Raw genomic sequence first — 22,402 nt, forward strand, 5'->3', positions numbered from 1 at the left:
CCATGCCCCAGCCAGCCATCTCATCTCTTCATACAATACCAAGGGCAACAGACCCCCCTATCTTTGTGTGTGAGTGCATCGTTTAATGTTCATCCCCAGAAACGCCAACCCATAGGAAATGGAATGGCCTGTGATTATTTCTGTGAAAGATGATTACAGTATTTGCGTGACGGACAATATAACAGCACATACTGGAGAGGGAGAGACTGTTGTCCTGTTACTCTTTCAATTTTAATACAGGCCATCTTCATCTTAATGACACCCTATTGTCCATTTAGTGCATTATATGCTGTTGTCCAGTTCCACCATCACCCAATGAAGATCAACTACAGTATCTTATCTGGACATACACTACATGTCCAAAAGTTTGTGGACATCTGCTCGTCGAATATCTCATTCCAAAACCATGGTCATTAATATGGAGTTGGTCCCCTCTTTGCTGCTATAACAGCCTCCACTCTTCTGGGAAGGCTTTCCACTAGATGTTGGAACATTGCTTCGGAGACTTGCTACCATTCAGCCACAAGAGCATTAGTGAGGTCAGGCACTGATGTTGGGCGTTTAGGCCTGGCTTGAAGTCAGCATTCCAATTCATCTCAAAGGTGTTTGATGGGTTTGAGTTGGGTCAGAGCTCTGAACAGGCCAGAAAAGTTATTCCACACTGATCTCGACAAACCATTTCTGTATGAACCTTGCTTCATGCACGGGGGCATTGTCACGCTGAAATAAGAAAGGGCCTTCCCCCAAACTGTTGCCACAAAGTTGGAAGCACCGAATCGTCTAGCATGTAATTGTATGCTGTAGCGTTAACATTTCCCTTCACTGGAACTAAGGGGCCTTCCCCAAACCATGAAAAACTCCAGACCATTATTCCTACTCCACCAAACTTTACAGTTGACACTATGCATTGGGGCAGGTAGCGTTCTCCTGGTATCCGCCAAACCCAGATTCGTCCGTCGGACTGCCAGATGGTGAAGCACGATTAATCACTCCAGAGAACATGTTTCCACTGCTCCAGAGCCCAATGGCGGCGAGCTTTACACCAGACGACGCCTGGCATTGCATATGATGATCTTAGGCTTGTGTGTGGCTGCTCGGCCCGTTCTGTGAGCTTGGTTGGCCTACCACTTCGCAGCTCAGCCGTTGTAGATCCTGGACGTTTCCACTTCAGAATAACTGATGAACTGACTTGTTGGAAAGGTGGCATCCTATGACAGTGCCTGTTTGAAAGTCACTGAGCTCTTTAGTAAGGCCATTCTACTGCCAATGTTTGACTATAGAGATTGCATGGATGTACTTGATTTTATACACCTGTCAGCAACAGGTGTGGGTGGAATAGCCAAATCCACTTATTTGAAGGGGTGTCCACATACTTTTGTATATATAATGTATTTCTGAGAACAGTGATCTAACACCACCGTATATAATCCATCTACAATAGCTTTTGCAGTAGGACTATTGGCTACAACTGTCCATTGCTCTTTCTGGTACCACAGTCAGCTAGGCCTCCAGAAAGAGCATCATAAGATCAGAGTGTTTAGTATTGATTGGTCTGGAGCGGAGGCTGGGTGGCGTGGTCTGGTCTGGTTGTTAGTGAGGGACATTCTGATCTGGGGCGGCGTGGTCTAGTCTGGTTGTTAGTGAGGGACATTCTGAGCTGAGGCTGGTGCGGTCTGGTCTGGTTGTTAGTGAGGGTCAGTCTGAGCTGAGGCTGGTGCAGTCTGGTCTGGTTGTTAGTGAGGGACAGTCTGATCTGAGGCTGAGCGGCGTGGTCTGGTCTGGTTGTTAGTGAGGGACATTCTGATCTGGGGCGGCGTGGTCTGGTCTGGTTGTTAGTGATTGTCAGTCTGAGCTGAGGCTGGGCGGCGTTGTCTAGTCTGGTTGTTAGTGAGGGACATTCTGATCTGGGGCGGCGTTGTCTAGTCTGGTTGTTAGTGAGGGACATTCTGAGCTGAGGCTGGTGCGGTCTGGTCTGGTTGTTAGTGAGGGACATTCTGAGCTGAGGCTGGTGCGGTCTGGTCTGGTTGTTAGTGAGGGACAGTCTGATCTGAGGCTGAGCGGCGTGGTCTGGTCTGGTTGTTAGTGAGGGTCAGTCTGAGCTGAGGCTGGTGCGGTCTGGTCTGGTTGTTAGTGAGGGACAGTCTGATCTGAGGCTGAGCGGCGTGGTCTGGTCTGGTTGTTAGTGAGGGTCAGTCTGAGCTGAGGCTGGTGCGGTGTGGTCTGGTTGTTAGTGAGGGACAGTCTGAGCTGAGGCTGTGCGGTCTGGTCTGGTCTGGTTGTTAGTGAGGGTCAGTCTGAGCGGTGTGGTCTGGTTGTTTGTGAGGGACAGTCTGAGCTGAGGCTGTGCGGTGTGGTCTGGTCTTGTTGTTAGTTTGGGTATTCTGAGCGAAGCATGAGATTAAAGGAGACTATGGCAATGATTGGTGGTGAAGAATAGATGGTCTTTCTTTGACATGGATGCTCCACTCGGTGGAACCGAAAGAGAAAGTGCTTCCACTAAATACTCCATTTTGAGTTATCTTGGAGAACCTAGTCTAAATAAAGGCTGATGAACACAACTCCTACATGCCGAGAACCATGTGGGAGTTAAACTTCACAAGAGTCTCCCTGTTCATCTGTGTGCGAGATCTGTTACATTGAAATGTACAGCTGTATTGTCCTTATAGCAGTAAAAGTTAACATTATGTTTTCGAATGACATCACCAAGAGGTAAAATATATTGTGAAATCAATAGTGGTCCTAAAACAGAACCTTGAGGAACACCGAAACTTACAGTTGATATGTCAGAGGACAAACCATCCACAGAGACAAACTGATATCTTTCCAACAGATAAGATCTAAACCAGGCCAGAACTTGTCCGTGTAGACTAATTTGGGTTTCCAATCTCTCCAAAAGAATGTGGTGATCGATGGTGTCAAAAGCAGCACTAAGGTCTAGGAGCACGAGGACAGATGCAGAGCCTTGGTCTGACGCCATTTAAGAAATTTACCACCTTCACGAGTGCAGTCTCAGTGCTATGAATGGGTCAAAAACAGACTGAAGCATTTCGTATACATTGTTTGTCTTCAGGAAGGCAGTGAGTGCGCAACAGGTTTTTCAAAAATGTTTGAGAGGAATGGGAGATTCGATATAGGCTGATAGTTTTTTTTTTTTTTCTGGGTCAAGGTTTGGCTTTTTCAAGAGAGGCTTAATTACTACAACTTTTAGTGAGTTTGGTACACATCCGGTGGATAGGCAGCTGTTTATTATGTTCAACATAGGAGGGCCAAGCTCAGGAAGCAGCTCTTTCAGTAGTTTAGTTGGGGGTCCAGTATGCAGCTTGAAGGTTTAGTGGCCATGACTATTTTCATGAATGTGTCAAGAGATATAGGATTTTTAAAACTTGAGTGTCTCCTTTGCTCCTAGGTTCTGGCAGTGTTGTGCAGCCTCAGGACAACTGAGCTTTGGAGAAATACGCAGATTTAAAGAGGAGTCCGTAATTTGCTTTCGAATGATCATGATCTTTTCGTCAAAGAAGTTCATGAATTTATCACTGCTGAAGTGAAAGCCATCCTCTCTTAGGGAATGCTTCTTTTTAGTTAGCTTTGGGACCATATCAAAAATACATTTAGGATTGTTCTTATTCTCTTCAATTAAGTTGGAAAAATAGATTGATCGAGCAGCACTGAGGGCTCTTCGATATTACATGGTACTGTCTTTCCAAGCCAGCTTGGTGGAGCGCCATTTCCATTCCAATTTTCTGGAAGCTTGCTTCAGGGCTCGGGTATTTTCTGTATACGAGGGATCTAGTTTCTTATGACAAATGTTTTTTTGTTTTTAGGGGTGCAACTGCGTCGAGGGTATTACACAAGGTTAAATTTAGTTCCTCAGTTAGGTGGTTAACAATTTTTGTACTCTGACGTCCTTGGGTAGGTGGAGGGAGTCTAGGAATCTTTGGGTTGCCCAAGAATTTATAGCTCGGCTTTTGATGATCCTTGGTTGGGGTCTAAGAAGAATATTTGTTTGCGATTGCAAACGTAATAAAATGTTGGTCCGATTGTCCAAGATTATGAGAAAAAACATTAAGATCCACAATATTTATTCCACGGGGCAAAACTAGGTGTATGACTAGAGTATGACTGTGGCAGTGAGTAGGTCCAGAGTCATGTTGGACAAAACCCACTGAGTTGATGATGGCTCCAAAAGCCTTTTAGAGTGCGTCTATGGACTTTTCCATGTGAATATTAAAGTCACCAAAAACTTTGAATATTATCTTCCATGACTACAAGGTCCGATAGGAATTCAGGGAACTCAGTAAGTAATGCTGTATACAGCCCAGTGAGCCTGTAAACAGTAGCTATAAAAAGTGATTGAGTAGGCTGCATAGATTTAATGACTAGAAGCTCAAAAGACAAAAACGCAGTCATTTTTTTTTGTAAATTGAAATTTGCTATCGTAAATGTTAGCAACACCTCCGCCTTTGGGGGATGCGCGGGGGATATGGTCACTAGGTTAACCAGGAGAAGAGGCATCATTTAACACAGTAAATTAATCAGGCTTAAGCCATGTTTCAGACAGGCCAATCACATCAAGATTATGATCAGTGATTAGTTCATTGACTATAACTGCCTTGGAGGTGAGGGATCTAACATTAAGTAGCCCTATTTTGAGATGTGAGATATCACAATCTCTTTCAATAATGACAGGAATGGAGCAGGTCTTTATTCCAGTGAGATTGCTAAGGCGAACACCGCCATGTTTAGTTTTGCCCAACCTAGATCGAGACACAGACACGGTCTCAATGGGGATAGCTGAGCTGACTACACTGACTGTGCTAGTGGCAGACCCAACTAAGCTGGCAGGCTGGCTAACAGCCTGCTGCCTGGCCTGCACCCTATCTCATTGTGGAGCTGGAGGAGTTAGAGCCCTGTCAATGTTCATAGATAAGATGATAGCACCCCTCCAGCTTGGATGGAGTATGTCACTCCTCAGCAGGCCAGGCTTGGTCCTGTTTGTGGGTAAGTCCCAGAAAGAGGGCCAATTATCTACAAATTCTATATTTTGGAAGGGGCAGAAAACAGTTTTCAACCAGCGATTGAGTTGTTTAACTCTGCTGTAGAGCTCATCACTCCCCCTAACTGGAAGGGGCCAAAGACAATTACTCGATGCCGACACATCTTTCTAGCTGATTTACACGCTTAAGCTATGTTACACTTGGTGACCTCTGACAGTAACTGTACCTCATATGAGGAAAAAGCTGGAAGGTTACCAGTAGCTGTGCATCATGAGGTATAAACTGGAATATTACCAGTAGCTGTGCCTCACATAGGGATATTACTCTAGCTCATCTGTGTTTGCTTGGATCACACAAGCAGTAGTGGGGAGAACTAAGTTTATCCCACCTCAGCCAGGTACTTGCGTGACTTGCTCTCGTTCTGGTGTCGGCAGGCATGCAGGTAGCAGGTGAGGGCGGACACACCCAAGTGCAGCTGGTGCTCCTTAATGAAGATGTTCTCCAGGTCGTCCCCCCACATGGCCCAGGCCTTCACTAAGACATCATGCATTTTGACCACCACCGAGAACGCCTTGTTAGCCACCTCTGACCTGAAGGAGAGGGGGAGTAATGAAGAGAGTGAGAGGGAAGGGGGGATATGGAGCGGACGGAGAGGGAGACGGAGACGGAGAAGGGAGGATAGAGGAGTGTGGAGGAAGGGGGAATGACAAGAGAAGGAGAAAGAGGGGAGAGGACTATGGAGAGGAATGGGGAGAGGGAGAGGAAGAGAGAGAAGGGAAAATAAAGGTGGGAGTATGTTGAGAGAGAGAGAAGGGGGATTCATCTTCCCCTCTTCATCTACAAGGCTCTTCTCCCACCATTACAGCTAACGTTAGCACTTACTGTAGCATGACTTCTGTGAAGGACTCAATGTGGCATGAATTCTGTGAAGGACTCAATGTAGCATGACTTCTGTGAAGGACTCAATGTAGCATGACTTCTGTGCAGGTCTTAATGTAGCATGACTTCTGTGCAGGTCTTAATGTAGCATGACTTCTGTGCAGGTCTTAATGTAGCATGACTTCTGTGCAGGTCTTAATGTAGCATGACTTCTGTGCAGGTCTTAATGTAGCATGACTTCTGTGCAGGTCTTAATGTAGCATGACTTCTGTGCAGGTCTTAATGTAGCATGACTTCTGTGCAGGTCTTAATGTAGCATGACTTCTGTGCAGGTCTTAATGTAGCATGACTTCTGTGCAGGTCTTAATGTAGCATGACTTCTGTGCAGGTCTTAATGTAGCATGACTTCTGTGCAGGTCTTAATGTAGCATGACTTCTGTGAATGTCTTAATGTAGCATGACTTCTGTGCAGGTCTTAATGTAGCATGACTTCTGTGAATGTCTTAATGTAGCATGACTTCTGTGCAGGTCTTAATGTAGCATGACTTCTGTGCAGGTCTTAATGTAGCATGACTTCTGTGCAGGTCTTAATGTAGCATGACTTCTGTGCCAGTGAAGGTCTAGAGCTTTTACTGTGGTGAAGTGCGTCAAAGCCAGTCTCACGTTATCACACGGAGCTGATCAATGAGCTTTAATAGCACAGTGACATTGCAGCTTAACAGCGTCACAACATTTCATCAACACATCACAAAGCAGGTTATGGCTCTGTATACTGGATCTGAGAATAAGCTTAAACGCAGAAGAGGCTACAGCTTAGAGAAAAACCAATGCAGATAAACTTGGGAGTCCTTGAGGATTCCTTATCCTGCATCCAAAATCTAGAACTCACAGCTCAAGTGTTCCTTTTATAGGTTAAACATTAAGCAGACACACACATAAAGAGACACCTATGTTTGACTGTTGTGCTATGCAGACTGTGAAAAATATGTTCAACCATCAGTCACTTTCAATGCATCCTCCTCCCCTGTAAGCCATAAACCATAATAATTGTACACCCCATTTGGGACTTGATTAAGGAATAATGGGCAAGGCACCCCATAAAAAATAAACATGTCCCTCAGTCAAAATAAAGCCACTTGTCTGTCAACAGAACAACAGCTCAACAGGGCTTAGTCAAACAACCCCATCATTTTGGGAGACGTTTCACACATCAAACCGTGAGGAGTAAACACACCTAGTGTAAAATGGCTCCCAGGCCAATTAATTATAATGTGTTATTATAAAAACCTATTTGGCATTTAGATAAAGGAACGTGGAGGTTGGTTGCTGTGGGAGTCTGAGCCAGGCCCCTACAGTCACATTGGCCGTGTTAAAGCACATAATCAGTTTCTCCTCAGCGGGAGCAGAGCGGGTAGAGGGGGGCGAGGAGAGGAGCGGGGAGAAGGAATGGGAAGAGGGGAGAGGGGAGCGGGCTGAGGAGGGAGGAGAGTGGAGCGGGGAGAAACGCCCAGCCGTGTGTCAGGTCACACACACACCACCTAACTGTACGCCCCAAACCTCTACCCCAGGTCTGAACCATGCTGTTCATACTCCCGCAGAGTGAGAGTGTGTTGTGGTGTGTAGGTGTGTGTGTGTGTGTGTGTTCTTAATGACTGTATTAGGGCCCTACTGCTGAGGTTAGGCAAATTTCTGCTGATTCCAGTAAATTGCCAGCGAGTTAATTATTCGGGCGCAGATATTTAATAGCCATCCCCAATTTGTCTTTCACCCCGTGGGGCACCGCCATCATGTCAGGGCTGATGAGATGAGTTGGCACTGAGAGGTGAGTGGGAAAGCGGTGTGTGTGTGCGTGAAAGAGAGATTGGAGAAGGGCACGGAGGGGGTTGTGTGTGTGCTACATGTTTTTGTGTGTGTGATTGTCTGTCTGTCTGTCTGTCTGTCTGTCTGTCTGTCTGTCTGTCTGTCTGTCTGTCTGTCTGTGTGCTCTAAAGACACCCCTTGCAGTGAGAACATAGTGTAGACACAGGCGTGTGTTGATGACACGGTTAGAAATAAGTGTCTGAGATTATAAATGGAGACTGTCACCAAGTCAACCTGAAGAGTGAGCCTGTCACCAAGTCAACCCGAAGAGTGAGCCTGTCACCAAGTCAACATGAAGAGTGAGCCTGTCACCAAGTCAACCTGAAGAGTGAGCATGTCACCAAGTCAACCTGAAGAGTGAGCCTGTCACCAAGTCAACCTGAAGAGTGAGCCTGTCACCAAGTCAACCTGAAGAGTGAGCCTGTCACCAAGTCAACATGAAGAGTGAGCCTGTCACCAAGTCAACCTGAAGAGTGAGCCTGTCACCAAGTCAACCCGAGAGTGAGCCTGTCACCAAGTCAACCCGAAGAGTGAGCCTGTCACCAAGTCAACCTGAAGAGTGAGCCTGTCACCAAGTCAACATGAAGAGTGAGCCTGTCACCAAGTCAACCTGAAGAGTGAGCCTGTCACCAAGTCAACCCGAGAGTGAGCCTGTCACCAAGTCAACCCGAAGAGTGAGCCTGTCACCAAGTCAACATGAAGAGTGAGCCTGTCACCAAGTCAACATGAAGAGTGAGCCTGTCACCAAGTCAACATGAAGAGTGAGCCTGTCACCAAGTCAACATGAAGAGTGAGCCTGTCACCAAGTCAACATGAAGAGTGAGCCTGTCACCAAGTCAACATGAAGAGTGAGCCTGTCACCAAGTCAACATGAAGAGTGAGCCTGTCACCAAGTCAACATGAAGAGTGAGCCTGTCACCAAGTCAACATGAAGAGTGAGCCTATCACCAAGTCAACCCGAAGAGTGAGCCTGTCACCAAGTCAACATGAAGAGTGAGCCTGTCACCAAGTCAACATGAAGAGTGAGCCTGTCACCAAGTCAACATGAAGAGTGAGCCTGTCACCAAGTCAACATGAAGAGTGAGCCTGTTACCAAGTCAACATGAAGAGTGAGCCTGTCACCAAGTCAACCCGAAGAGTGAGTATAGATGAGCACATACTTGTTGATCTGGGCCAGGAACATGCCTTTGAGAGCATAGAACTCAGCTGTCATCTCCTTGGTGAAGTACTTCAGGTTGGAGGTGGAGATGAAATCAACTGTTCCCCAAAGATATTCAGCCTCTATTTAGAAAGGGGATATAATACAGGAGGTTGGTGGCACCTTAATTGGGTAGGACGGGCTCATGGTAATGACTGGAGTGGAATCAGTGAAATGGTCTCAAATACATCAAACACATGAAAATATTTTTAGATATACTGTAGGCCTACTGTAGGTGACATGAGTCTCACTAGTGTTGAGTAATGTGCTGTTAAAAGTGTTGTAGGTCTTATTTATTTATTTTTATTTAACCTTTATTTTACTACATAAAGGTCTAATTACTCTGCTGGCGTCTTGACCCAGTTTATGCCCTCATTTGCAATGCAAACCATAACGAATTACTATGGGAATAAATGGAAGAGGCATGTGGAAGGGGGGAAAAGTAAGGAACTTCTCTGTTGGCCCTGGGGGCCTTTTGAAAACATGTTTTCACAAGGGCTATTAGCAGAACAATAGTCACAATGCGGTCCCAAAAACACCTCTCTGACATAGGGTCCAGCATATCTATTGATAATGATCGGGCTTGGGCCGATTCCATTGTGAGTTATCTGGTCCAAATGTATTACTTGGGGCTCGGGCCGATTGTAGCTACTCTCAGGCAGATGATTACACGGGCTGCTTTATATAATTAACATTTCATTATTTATTTATTTTCCCATATTTTCTCATTGTTTCTGTGATCAAAAAATTAAATCAACATTTAAATTCAATTCTTTAAGAGTCCTGTTTAAGTAGTATTTCAGTATTTGAATACTTTGTGCAAGGCAATTGATCAGCATTAAACACTTTGTGGATGGGCCTCCCGAGTGGCGCAGATGCTGGTTCGATACCCGTGCTGACCGGGAGACCCATGAGGTAATGCACAATTGGCCCGGCGTCGTCCGGGTTGGGGGAGGGTTTGGCCGGCCAGGTGGTGGGCTTTTGGTTTCTTCTGCAAACAACGTTTCTAGGATGGGCTATTAGCAGGACAATAGACTTTTTCCTTATTTTCAGATTACAACTGCTCACTTTCGGTTATTTGAAAATGAAATCATCTCCAAAATATCGTTATTTTTTAAACAAGGACTTGAAAATGAGATCGGGAACTCTGCAAGCAATGTTTCCAGTCCGAGAGTGAGAATGGTAAATTACTGTAATTAGTACATTCGTTCAATACATTGGAATACAACATAAGCCATCCATCCACCCATTATGGGCTATTAGCAGGACAATAGACGCTTGCCAAGAAGGAGGGTAGGGGGAGAATTGTGTCGTTACAGATGAATGTTTACAGTTGATGCCAAACAAGTTAGATCGGGTTTAAATCAGGAGGCCTACATGTAGAGGTGAAACAAATATTTTTTGATATACTGTAGGACTACCGTAGGTGTTGTAGGTCTTTCATTTATTTAATTTGGTGCTACCGTTCCAGGGTTAGGACTGTAACCACCAGAAGACTTGAAAATGAGCCGGTGCTGAGAGGATCACCAAAACGAAAGTGATTTTAGTTTCAGTGCATTTTCTTTAAAAAAAGAATATACAGCCTATCAATGTGTAGGCATACTGTGTAATTAAATCGATACTGTGAATGTGTTTTTGCAGAGCATACAAATTTGCCGACAACCATCCGTGGAGATCAGTGGACAAAGGGCTGGACAATGGGATGCACCAAAAGAAACACATGGTTCCACAGAATACCAACTGGGGTGGATCCTGAGGCAAAGGTAGCTTCTTCATCAACGTCTTAATGCAAGAGGCATCACTACAGTCCCTGGTTTGACGCCAGGTTGTATCACATCTGGCAGTGATTGGGAGTCCCATAGGGCGGCGCACAATAGGCCCAGCGTCATCTGGGTTTAGCCGGTGTAGGCAGTCATTGTAAATAAGAATTTGTTCTTAACTGATGTGCCTAGTTAAATAAAGGTTAAATAATTATATTTTTGCAATTTTGTAATGTGTTTTGTTTAGTAAATTGATTTGTAAATATTAATTAACATGTGTGGTGCCACTAAATAACAATGAACTATTTAAATCAATATTGTCAATATTTGTATTATAATTATTATTTTTTAAACGATAATGGAAGGACGGTGGACAGGGAGTTAACCATTTCGGGATAGGGGGCAGCATTTTCACTTTTGCATGAAAAGCGTGCCCTGAGTAAACTGCCTGCTACTATATCCCAGATGCTGATATATGCATATTATTAGTAGTATTGGATAAAAAACACTCTGAAGTTTCTAAAACTGTTTGAATGATGTCTGTGAGTAAAACAGAACTCATATGGCAGGCGAAAACCTGAGGAAAATCCATCCAGGAAGTGGGATTTTCAATTGAATGTCTATACAGTGTCTAATGGGTTAGGACTCAGATTGCAGTTCCTATGGCTTCCACTAGATGTCAACAGTCTTTAGACATTGTTTCAGGCTTGTTTTCTGAAAAATGAAGAAGAATGAAACCTTTTTGTCAGTGGACTGAGGAAGAATGCAGACCTGGTTTGTGCCTTTCACCGATTGAGCGCCCTTCGTTGTTTTTCCTTTCTATTGAATACGCTATTGTCCGGTTTAAATATTATCGATTATTTAGACAATTGGCAACCTAAGGATTAATTATAAACATCGTTTGACATGTTTCGACGAACTTTACCGGTACTATTAGGATGTATTCGTCTGCATGTTTTGACCGCCTTGGAGCCAGTGGATTACTAAACAAAATGCGCCAACAAAACAGAGTTTTTGGGATATAAAGAGGGACTTTATCAAACAAAACAAACATCTATTGTGTAGCTGGGACTCTTGTGACTGCAACCATATGAAGATCTTCAAAGGTAAGTGATTCATTTAATCACTATTTCTGACTTTTGTAATTCCTTTACTTGGTTGTAAAATGTTTGTATGCTTTTGTAAGCAGGGTGCTGTCCTCAGATAATCGCATGGTATGCTTTCGCTGTAAAGCCTTTTTGAAATCTGACAAAGTGGCTGGATTAACAAGAAGTTGATCTTTAAGCCGATGTATAACACTTGTATTTTTATGACTGTTTATTATGACTATTTCTGTATTTTAAATTTGTCGCTCTGCAATTTCACCGGATGTTGTCGAGGTGGGTCGCTAGCGGAACACCTGCGCCCGAAAGGTTCACTTTTTAGGGATGGGGGCAGCATTTTCACTTTGGGTGAATAGCGTGCCCAGAGTGAACTGCCTCCTACTCTGTCCCATATGCATATTATTATTACTATTGGATATAAAACACTCTGAAGTTTCTAAAACTGTTTGAATGATGTCTGTGAGTATAACAGAAGTCATATGGCAGGCAAAAACCTGAGAAAAAATCCAAACAGGAAGTGAGAATTCTGAGGCTGGTCGATTTTCAACTCATCGCCTATTGAAATCCCAGTAAGATATGGATCTGTTTGCACTTCCTACGCCTTCCACTAGATGTCAACAGTCTGTAGAACGTTGAATGAAGCCTCTACTGTGATGTGGGGCCGGATGGGAGGTGTTTGAGTCAGTGGTCTGGCAGAGTGCCAGGTCCTGGTCATGCGCATTCCACATGATATCGACTTGCGTTCCAGTACTTCTAGAGACACAAAGGAATTCTCCGGTTGGAACATTATTGGATATTTATGATAACAACATCCTGAAGATTGATTCTCTACTTAGTTTGACAAGTTTATTGGACCTGTAATATAACTTTTTGAAGTTTTCGTCCGAGTTCGCCTGGACCTGCGCGAGCGTTTGGACATGTGTACTAAACGTGCTAGCAAAAGTAGCTACTTGGACATAAATAATTGACATTATCGAACAAAACAACAATTTATTGTGGAACTAGGATTCCTGGGAGTGCATTCTGATGAAGATCATCAAAGGTAAAGGAATATTTATGATGTAATTTCATATTTCTGTTGACTCCAACATGGCGGAGAAATGTTGTTTATATCTGAGCGCCATCTCAGATTATTGCATGGTGTGCTTTTTCCGTAAAGTTTTTTTGAAATCTGACACAGCGGTTGCATTAAGAACAAGTGTATCTTTAATTATATGTAAAACATGTATCTTTCATCAAAGTGTATGATGAGTATTTCTGTTATTAGAAGTGGCTTTCTGCAATTTCCTCTGATATTTTGGAGGCATTTCTGAACATGGCGCCAATGTAAACTGACATTTTTGGATATAAATATGCACATTATCGAACAAAACATACATGTATTATGTAAGATGATGTCATATGAGTGTCATCTGATGAAGATCATCAAAGATTAGTGATTCATTTTATCTCTATTTCTGCTTTTTATGACTCCTATCTTTGGCTGGGAAAATGGCTGTGTGTTTTTTGGACTTGGCGATGATCTAACATAATCATATGTTGTGTTTTCGCTGTAAAACATTTTTTAAAGCAGACATGATGGGTAGATTAACAAGATGTTTATCTTTCAATTGCTGTATTGGACTTGTTAATGTGTGAAAGTTACATATTTCAAAAAAATATTTTTGAATTTCCCGCGCTGCCTTTTCAGCGAAATGTTGTCAGGGGTTCCGCTAGCGGAACGCATGTCCTAGATTAATCAGAACAACAGTTTTTAACTGTGCAAACATCATTGAAAAAGTGTTTTCTAATGATGAATTAGCCTTTTAAAATTATAAACTTCGGGCGGCAGGTAGCCTAGTGGTTAGAGCGTTGGAGTTGTAACCGAAAGGTCGCAAGATTTATCCCCGAGCTGACAAGGTAAAAATCTGTCGTTCTGCCCCTGAACAAGGCAGTTAACACACTGTTCCTAGGCCGTCAATAAAAATAAATATTTGTTCTTAACTGACTTGCCTAGTTAAATAAAGAAGAAATAAAAACAATTAGCTAACACAATGTGCCATTGGAAAACAGGAGTGATGGTTTCTGATAATGGGCCTCTGTACACCTACGTAGATATTCCATTAAAAATCAGTTTCCAGCTACAATAGTCATTTACAATATCTACACTGTATTTCTGATCAATTTGATGTAATATTAATGGACAAAAAATGTAATTTTCTTTCAAAAACAAGGAAGTGACCAAAAACTATTGAACAGTAGTGTATATAAATATATACTGTACAGTTGAAGTCGGAAGTTTACATACACCTTAGCCAAATACATTTAAACTCAGTTTTTCACAATTCTGGACATTTAATCCAAGCAAAATTCCCTGTTTTAGGACAGTTAGGATCACCATTTTATGTTAAGAATGTGAAATGTCAGAATAATAGTAGAGAGAATTATTTGTTTCAGATTTTATTTCTTTCAGTACATTTCCCAGTGGGTCAGAAGTTTACATACACTCAATTAGTATTTGGTAACATTGCCTTTAAATTGTTCAACTTGGGTCAAACATTTCGGGTAGCCTTCCACAAGCTTCCCACAATAAGTTGGGTGAATTTTGGCCCATTCATCCTGACAGAGCTGGTGTAACTGAGTCAGGTTTGTAGGCCTCCTTGCTCGCACACTTTTTAACCTGTTTGGGCTGCAAGCCCGACACCGGTACACTTATGACAACAGCCAGCTCAAAGTGCAGGGCGCGAAATTCAAAAGATATTTTTTTTAAATATTTAACTTTCACACATTAACAAGTCCAATACAGCATATGAAAGGTACACATCTTGTGAATCAAGCCAACATGTCCGATTTTTAAAATGTTTTACAGGGAAGACAAAATATGTAAATCTATTAGCTAACCACGTTAGCAAAAGACACCACTTTTCTAACTCCATCAGTTTCTTACTCCATCACTAGCTATCACAAATTCGACCAAATAAAGAAATAAATAGCCACTAACCAAGAAAAAACTTCATCAGATGACAGTCTGATAACATATTTATTGTATAGCATATGTTTTGTTCGAAAAATTTGCATATTTCAGGTATAAATCATAGTTTACATTTCAGCTACAATCAGAAATTGCACCGAAAGCAGCCATAATATTTACAGACACCAACGTCAAATACCTAATTACTCATCATAAAACATTTCTGAAAAATACATAGTGTACAGCAATTGAAAGACAGGCATCTTGTGATTCCAGACAATATTTCCGATTTATTAAATGTTTTACAGCGAAAACAAAATGTAGCGCTATATTAGCGTAGCCACAATAGCCAGAAACACTTGGGCGCCCACGACCAGTTCACATGCACGACAGATATTAGAAATAGCATCATAAAATGTTTCTTACTTTTGGTGATCTTCCGTCAGAATGTTGGACAAGGTGTCCTTTGTCCAGAGCAGTCGTTGTTTTGATCTGGAACGGCAAATATCCCTCTTCATTTAGCATGGGCACTTGCCAAGTGGTACGGATCTCTCCAACGTAAACAAAGTCAGAGAACGGAACACGGCAAAACTCCCGAAAAAATTTCAATAATCTGATTAAACTATATTGAAAAAACATACGTTACTATGATATGGTCACATGTATCAAATAAAATCTAAGACGGAGATGTTAGTCGTTCATAACGACAGCTAAACAGAAGGCAATCCCACTGTCCAAGTCGCGCGCTTCAGAGTACCGGAAGTGGACGGTCACGTCAAAGAAATAGCTTTTATTCCACCTCAGACCAAGATAAACACAACATTTCTTCTCTCACAGCCTCTTGACACCCAGAGGAAGGCGTATGAAGTGTACGTAGACTCTTACGTATCATGACCATGTATAGGCAGGAAGTTGAACAGAGCATATATTTCTGACATTCCACTTCCTGGTCAGGAAAAGTGCTGCATAATGAGTTCTGTTTCACTCAGAGAAATAATTCAAACGGTTTTAGAAACTAGAGAGTGTTTTCTATCCAATAGTAATAATAATATGCATATTGTACGAGCAAGAATTGAGTACGAGGCCGTTTGAAATTGGCATCTTTTATCTGGCTACTCAATACTTTCCCTTGCAGCCATAACAGGTTTAAGTTCTGCCCACAAATGTTCTATTGGATTGAGGTCAGGGCTTTGTGATGGCCACTCCAATACCTTGACTTTGTTGTCCTTAAGCCATTTTGCCACAACTTTGTAAGTATGCTTGGGGTCATTGTCCATTTGGAAGACCCATTTGCGACCAAGCTTTAACTTCCTGTTTGATGTCTTGAGATGTTGCTTCAATATATCCAAATATTTTCCCTGCCTCATGATGCCATCTATTTTGTGAAGTGCACCAATCCCTCCTGCAGCAAAGCACGCCCACAACATGATGCTGTCACCCCGTGCTTCACGGTTGGGATGGTGTTCTTCGGCTTGCAAGGCTCCCCCTTTCTCCTCCAAACATAACAATGGTCATTATGTTCAAACAGTTATAATTTGTTTCATTAGACAACAGGACATTTCTCCAAAAAGTATGATCTTTGTCCCCATGTGCAGTTGCAGACCTAGTCTGGCTTTTAAATGGCAGTTTTGGAGCAGTGGCTTCTTCCTAGCTGAGTGGCCTTTCAGGTTATGTTGATATAGGACTCATTTTACTGTGGATATAGATACTTTTGTAGCTGTTTCCTCCAGCATCTTCACAAGGTACTTTGCTGTTGTTCTGGGATGGATTTGCACTTTTCGCACCAAAGCACTTTCATCTCTAGGAGACAGAACGTGTCTCCTTTCTGAGAGGTATGACGGCTGCGTGGTCCCATGGTGTTTATACAGTGGTGGGCCATCAGGGCCAGCAAGGCCTTCTCTGCTGGCCTAAACATCATCAGAATATAATTTTTTTTTAAATATATTTTCCCACAAATATGTATTAAATTATTCCCCAGAGTAAGAGTTATACTCTTCATTTCATAGCTTTCCTCTTGGTTGCACTGCTTCCAGCCCCAGGTTGAGATTTGGAGGGCTGGTCTTTATGTTAGATCTTTTATCCAATCATATTCAGCCATCATGTGTTGCCAGGGGTCTAAAATCTGCCCTCAGGCCTTCAGAATCAACAGTGCGGGCGCTTGTAGCTTAAAGTGAATGGAAATGAAAATTTAGGGTCAACCAATCAGCTTTAGAGTTGGCTATTGTACGCCTGCTGGCTGGCTCCAGTGTTACACAGGAGCCAGCTAGCAGGCATAGTGCGTGCACGTCTTTTGATTGGATTACCAATATTGAGATGCAGGTCCTATGGGCAGGTCTATGCAGAACCTCAGAACAAGGAAACTGAATTTGATAAACGAATTAATTTGCGTACTACTAAGCTGTTTTTTCAACCCACAATGGCGGAAGGAGGAGAAGATATCGATTTGGTCGAGGATATAATTATAACGCTATTCTCAAGACGAACTTTTCAAAAAAAGTTAGACATTGTAAGGAGAGGTCGCCCGACGCCGACGATACAAAGCCTGTCACAGGCGGGAAAGGGATTCGTTCGCCACTTTCAAAGTTCCAACTACAAGCGCTATCAATGGCTCACAGGCTCCGAGAAGCACTGCAAACTGTACTGCTGGGAATGCCTATTATTTGCAAGTGATCGATTTGGTGTTGAGTTGTCTTGAGTTGTCTAACCAAGGCAGCAACGAGACACCAAAGTACGGCTGGGCACTTCAAGCAATGGTGCTTTTGAAAACTTTTGGGGACACCCGAGTGGATCTACAGCTCAACGAACAAGCGCGCAGGGCAACGGAGCTGCACAATGAAAAGGTGAAGAAAAATAGGGACATATTGAAAAGACTCATTGATTGTGTCATGTTTTTGGGTAAACACTGTTTACCCAAAAATGTCCATTTTTGTCAATTTCAAGGTGACGCAACGCCTGGTTATACTGCGTTTCTGTCTAAATGTATAGTGTCTAGAGCCATGGCATCATAATGATGGTAATAAGAGGTGGATTAATTCGGCTGGGACTGTGTAGGACCTCACTGAAGGCCCAGGCCCCAGGCATGCCACTGTGTTTATACTTGCATACGGTTGTTTGTACAGATTACCGGGGTACCTTCAGGCGTTTGGAAATTGCTCCCAAGGATGAACCAGACTTGTCGAGGTCTATCAATCAATCAATCAAGTTTATTTTATATAGCCCTTCGTACATCAGCTAATATCTCGAAGTGCTGTACAGAAACCCAGCCTAAAACCCCAAACAGCAAGCAATGCAGGTGTAGAAGCACGGTGGCTAGGAAAAACTCCCTAGAAAGGCCAAAACCTAGGAAGAAACCTAGAGAGGAACCAGGCTATGAGGGGTGGCCAGTCCTCTTCTGGCTGTGCCGGGTGGAGATTATAACAGAACTATGCCAAGATGTTCAAAAATGTTCATAAGTGACAAGCATGGTCAAATAATAATCATGAATAATTTTCAGTTGGCTTTTCATAGCCGATCATTAAGAGTTGAAAAACAACAGGTCTGGGACAGGTGGCGGTTCCATAACCGCAGGCAGAACAGTTGAAACTGGAATAGCAGCAAGGCCAGGCGGACTGGGGACAGCAAGGAGTCATCATGCCCGGTAGTCCTGACGTATGGTCCTAGGGCTCAGGTTCTCAGAGAGAGAGAAAGAAAGAGAGAACGAGAGAATTAGAGAGAGCATACTTAAATTCACACAGGACACTGGATAAGACAGGAGAAGTACTCCAGGTATAACCAACTGACCCTAGCCCCCCGACACATAAACTACTGCAGCATAAATACTGGAGGCTGAGACAGGAGCGGTCAGGAGACACTGTGGCCCCATCCGAAGATACCCCCGGACAGGGCCAAACAGGAAGGTCTACAATTTTTTTCTGAGGTCTTGGCTGATTTCTTTTGATTGTCCCATGATGTCAAGCAAAAAGGCACTGCGTTTGAAGGTAGGCCTTGAAATACATCCACAGGTACACCTCCGGTGGACTCAAATTATGTCAATTAGCCTATTAGAAGCTTCTAAAGGCATGACATAATTTTCTGGAATTTTCCAAGCTGTTTAATTAAAGGCACAGTCAACTTAGTGTATGTCAACTTCTGACCCACTAGAATTGTGTAACAGTGATTTATAAGTGAAATAATCTGTCTGTAAACAATTGTTGGTAAAATTACTTGTGTCATGCACAAAGTAGATGTCCTAACCGACTTGCCAAAACTATAGTTTGTTGGTTGAAAAACAAGTTTTTATGACTCCAAACTAAGTGTATGTAAACTTCCAACTTCAACTGTATATATATATTTATACATACACACATTTATATACATACACATACATATATACATATATAAATATATACATATACACATACATACATATAATTACATATACGTATCTTTGTATCTTTGTGAGAGGCAGAGTAGGTGAACGGATGACCTCAGCATGTGTGGTTCCCACTGTGAAGCATGGAGGAGGAGGTGTGATGGTGACACTTAAGCAGCATGGCTACCAAAGAATTCTGCAGCGATACGTCATCCCATCTGGCTTGCGATTAGTGGGACTAATATTTGTTTTTCAATAGGACAATGACTCAACACACCTCCAGGCTGTGTAAGGGCTATTTGACCAAGAAGGAGAGTGATGGAGTGCTGCCTCAGATGACCTGGCCTCCACAGTCACCCAACCTCAATCCATTTGAGATGGTTTGGGATGAGTTGGACGTGCTGAGGGACTGAAAAGCAGCCAACACGTGCTCGGCATATGTGGGAACTCCTGGAAATGTGGGAACTCCTATTGGAAAAGCATTCCAGGTGAAGCTGGTTGTGTGAATGCCAAGAGTGTGCAGAGCTGTCATCAAGGCAAAGGGTGATACTTTGAAGAATCTAAAATCTAAAATATGTTTTGATTTGTTTAACACTTTTTTGATTACTACAGGATTCCATATCTGTCATTTCATAGTTTTGGTGTCTTCACTATTATTCTACAATGTAGAAAATATTAAGAATAAAGAAAAACCCTTGAAAGAGTTGATGTTTCCAAACTTTGGACTGGTAGTGTACATCAAACACATGGTTTGTCCATATTGTTGCTGCTACCATCTCTTATGACCGAAAAGAGCTTCTGGACGCCACGAAGAGGAACTATGATGTGAGGAATCGTGAGCTTCTCGCGGTGAAGATGGCATAGGAGGAGTGGAGGCACTGGCTGGAGAGGGCAGAACATTAGTTTATTATGTGGACAGACCACAAGAACCTGGAATATCTCCGCACCGCCAAGCTTCTCAACTCCATGCAAGCTAGGTGGGCCCTGCTTTTCACCGGTTCATCTTCTCCCTCTCATATCAACCGGGATCCAAGAATGTCAAGCCGGATACGTTGTCACGCTGCTATAGCCTCATCGCTGATTTCCAAAACTGGCACCCCGGTCAACCAGGTGTGCACCCAGGTAGGACGCCATATGGTACCCTTCGAGGGGAGCTGGGGGGTGGGGGGGGGTACTGTCTCACCCTGATCTGTTTCACCTGTTTTTGTGCTTGTCTCCACCCCCTCCAGGTGTCGGCCATCTTCCCCATTATCCTGTGTATTTATACCTGTGTTCTTTGTTTGTCTGTGGCCAGTTCGTCTTGTCTTATCAGGTCCTACCAGCGTGTTTTCCCATCTCCCTGCTTTCTCAAGTTCTGTTTCCTAGTTTCCATGGTTCTGACCATTCTGCCTGCCCTGACCCCGAGCCTGCCTGCCATTCTGTACCTGCCTGACTGACCCGTTTACGAACCTCTGCCTGTCCTGACCCCGAGCCTGCCTGCTGTTCTGTACCTTATTGACTCTGCCCTGGATTGCGGACCTCTGACTGCCTTTGATCTATATTTTTCCTGCCCCCTGTTTGGGTCAATAAACATCTGTGACTCTAGCTGTCTGCATCTGGTTCTTATCCTGAGTTCTGATAGATGTATAGCACACTGAGAGACAAAAATAGGAAACCAGATGTAGAGGACACTGTGGGACAACAATAAGTTACCAGATTTGTCAACTCTCTCTCAATCTTCTCCTTTCAGTTGTTCTCTCCTTTCTCTTGTCCTCTTCATATCCTCTCCTCCTTCTTCCATCACTCTGAGATTCATCTCACCTCCAGCTCTCCAACTTTCCTCCCCACTCACTATCTCTGTCTCTATCTTCCTCCTTCCCCTCTCTACTCCCCCTCTGTGTGTGTGTGTGTGTCTGTCGTGCAGAGTAAATGAGTACTTTAGAGAGCTGACATTTGGGAAGGTAGAGAGCCTGAGGGGTTCAGCTCACTGTGGCCTTTTAGTGACGCCCCCATCCTGCGTACTGATAGGTGTGTGTGTGTGTGTGTGTGTGTGTGTGTGTGTGTGTGTGTGTGTGTGTGTGTGTGTGTGTGTGTGTGTGTGTGTGTGTGTGTGTGTGTGTGTGTGTGTGTGTGTGTGTGTGTGTGTGTGTGTGTGTGTGTCTATGCATTAATGTCTATGCATTAAGATACGTCTCAGTGTGTGTGTCAAAATACATGTTGTAGACTAACAGTGAAATGCGTACTTACAGGCCCTTCCCAACAATGCAGAAAGAAAGACAATAAAGAAATAATAGAAAACCAAAACACATAATACTGAAATACACAATGAGTAACAATACCGTGGCTATATACACAGGGTACCAGTACCGAGTCAAAGTACATGGGTACGAGGTAATTGAGGTAGATATGTACTGATAACTAGGAATAAAGTGACAGCTGTGCATTTGATTGAGTCAAAAAAGTTAGTGCAAAATAGGGTTAGTGTGTGTTTCTGTGTTTCCTACCCTGGTAGTGGTGCTGCCTCCACATGAAGATGCTGCTTCAGTGGGAGAGGTCTTCAGAGACGATGGGCAGCCTGTTCCTCCAGCTCTTCACCACAATTTTCATATCGTGGAGGCTGGTGTTACGGCCCAGGTTAGCTTTTGAGGATTTTGCAAGATTTGAGCAATAGGGTGGGGGAGAGAGAAGGGGTGAAGAAGAATTGAAGAATAGGGAGGGGGAGAGAGAAGGGGTGAAGAAGAATTGAAGAATAGGGAGGGGAGAGAGAAGGGGTGAAGAAGAATTGAGGAATAGGGAGGGGAAGAGAGAAGGGGTGAAGAAGAATTGAAGAATAGGGAGGGGGAGAGAGAAGTAGTGAAGAAGAATTGAAGAATAGGGAGGGGGAGAGAGAAGGGGTGAAGAAGAATTGAGGAATAGGGAGGGGAAGAGAGAAGGGGTGAAGAAGAATTGAGGAATAGGGAGGGGAAGAGAGAAGGGGTGAAGAAGAATTGAAGAATAGGGAGGGGGAGAGAGAAGGAGTGAAGAAGAATTGAAGAATAGGGAGGGGGAGAGAGAAGGGGTGAAGAATAATTGAGGAATAGGGAGGGGAAGAGAGAAGGAGGAGGAGGCCTGGTGCTTGAAGGAGGCACCGGAAGGACCGGGCTGTGGGGGAGCACTGTAGCTCTGGTGCGCAGCCTTGGCACCACTCCCCCAGGCTGGATGACTACTCTAGCCCGGACCCTCCAGAGTGCAGGCACAGGTTGAACCGGGCTGTGGGTGAGCACTGGAGATCTGGTGCATACTACGCGCACCTCTCCCTTAGGCTCAATTCCCACATTCGCCCAGCACG

General features: G+C 43.6%; 1 pseudogene; it reads right to left on the reverse strand.

The window, feature by feature from the left end:
- LOC120046012 overlaps positions 1-22,402 on the reverse strand; it is a 107,771-nt pseudogene that overhangs the window by 15,386 nt on the left and 69,983 nt on the right.

Source organism: Salvelinus namaycush, chromosome 4, assembly GCF_016432855.1.
Source record: "Salvelinus namaycush isolate Seneca chromosome 4, SaNama_1.0, whole genome shotgun sequence".
Taxonomy (NCBI): domain Eukaryota; kingdom Metazoa; phylum Chordata; class Actinopteri; order Salmoniformes; family Salmonidae; genus Salvelinus; species Salvelinus namaycush.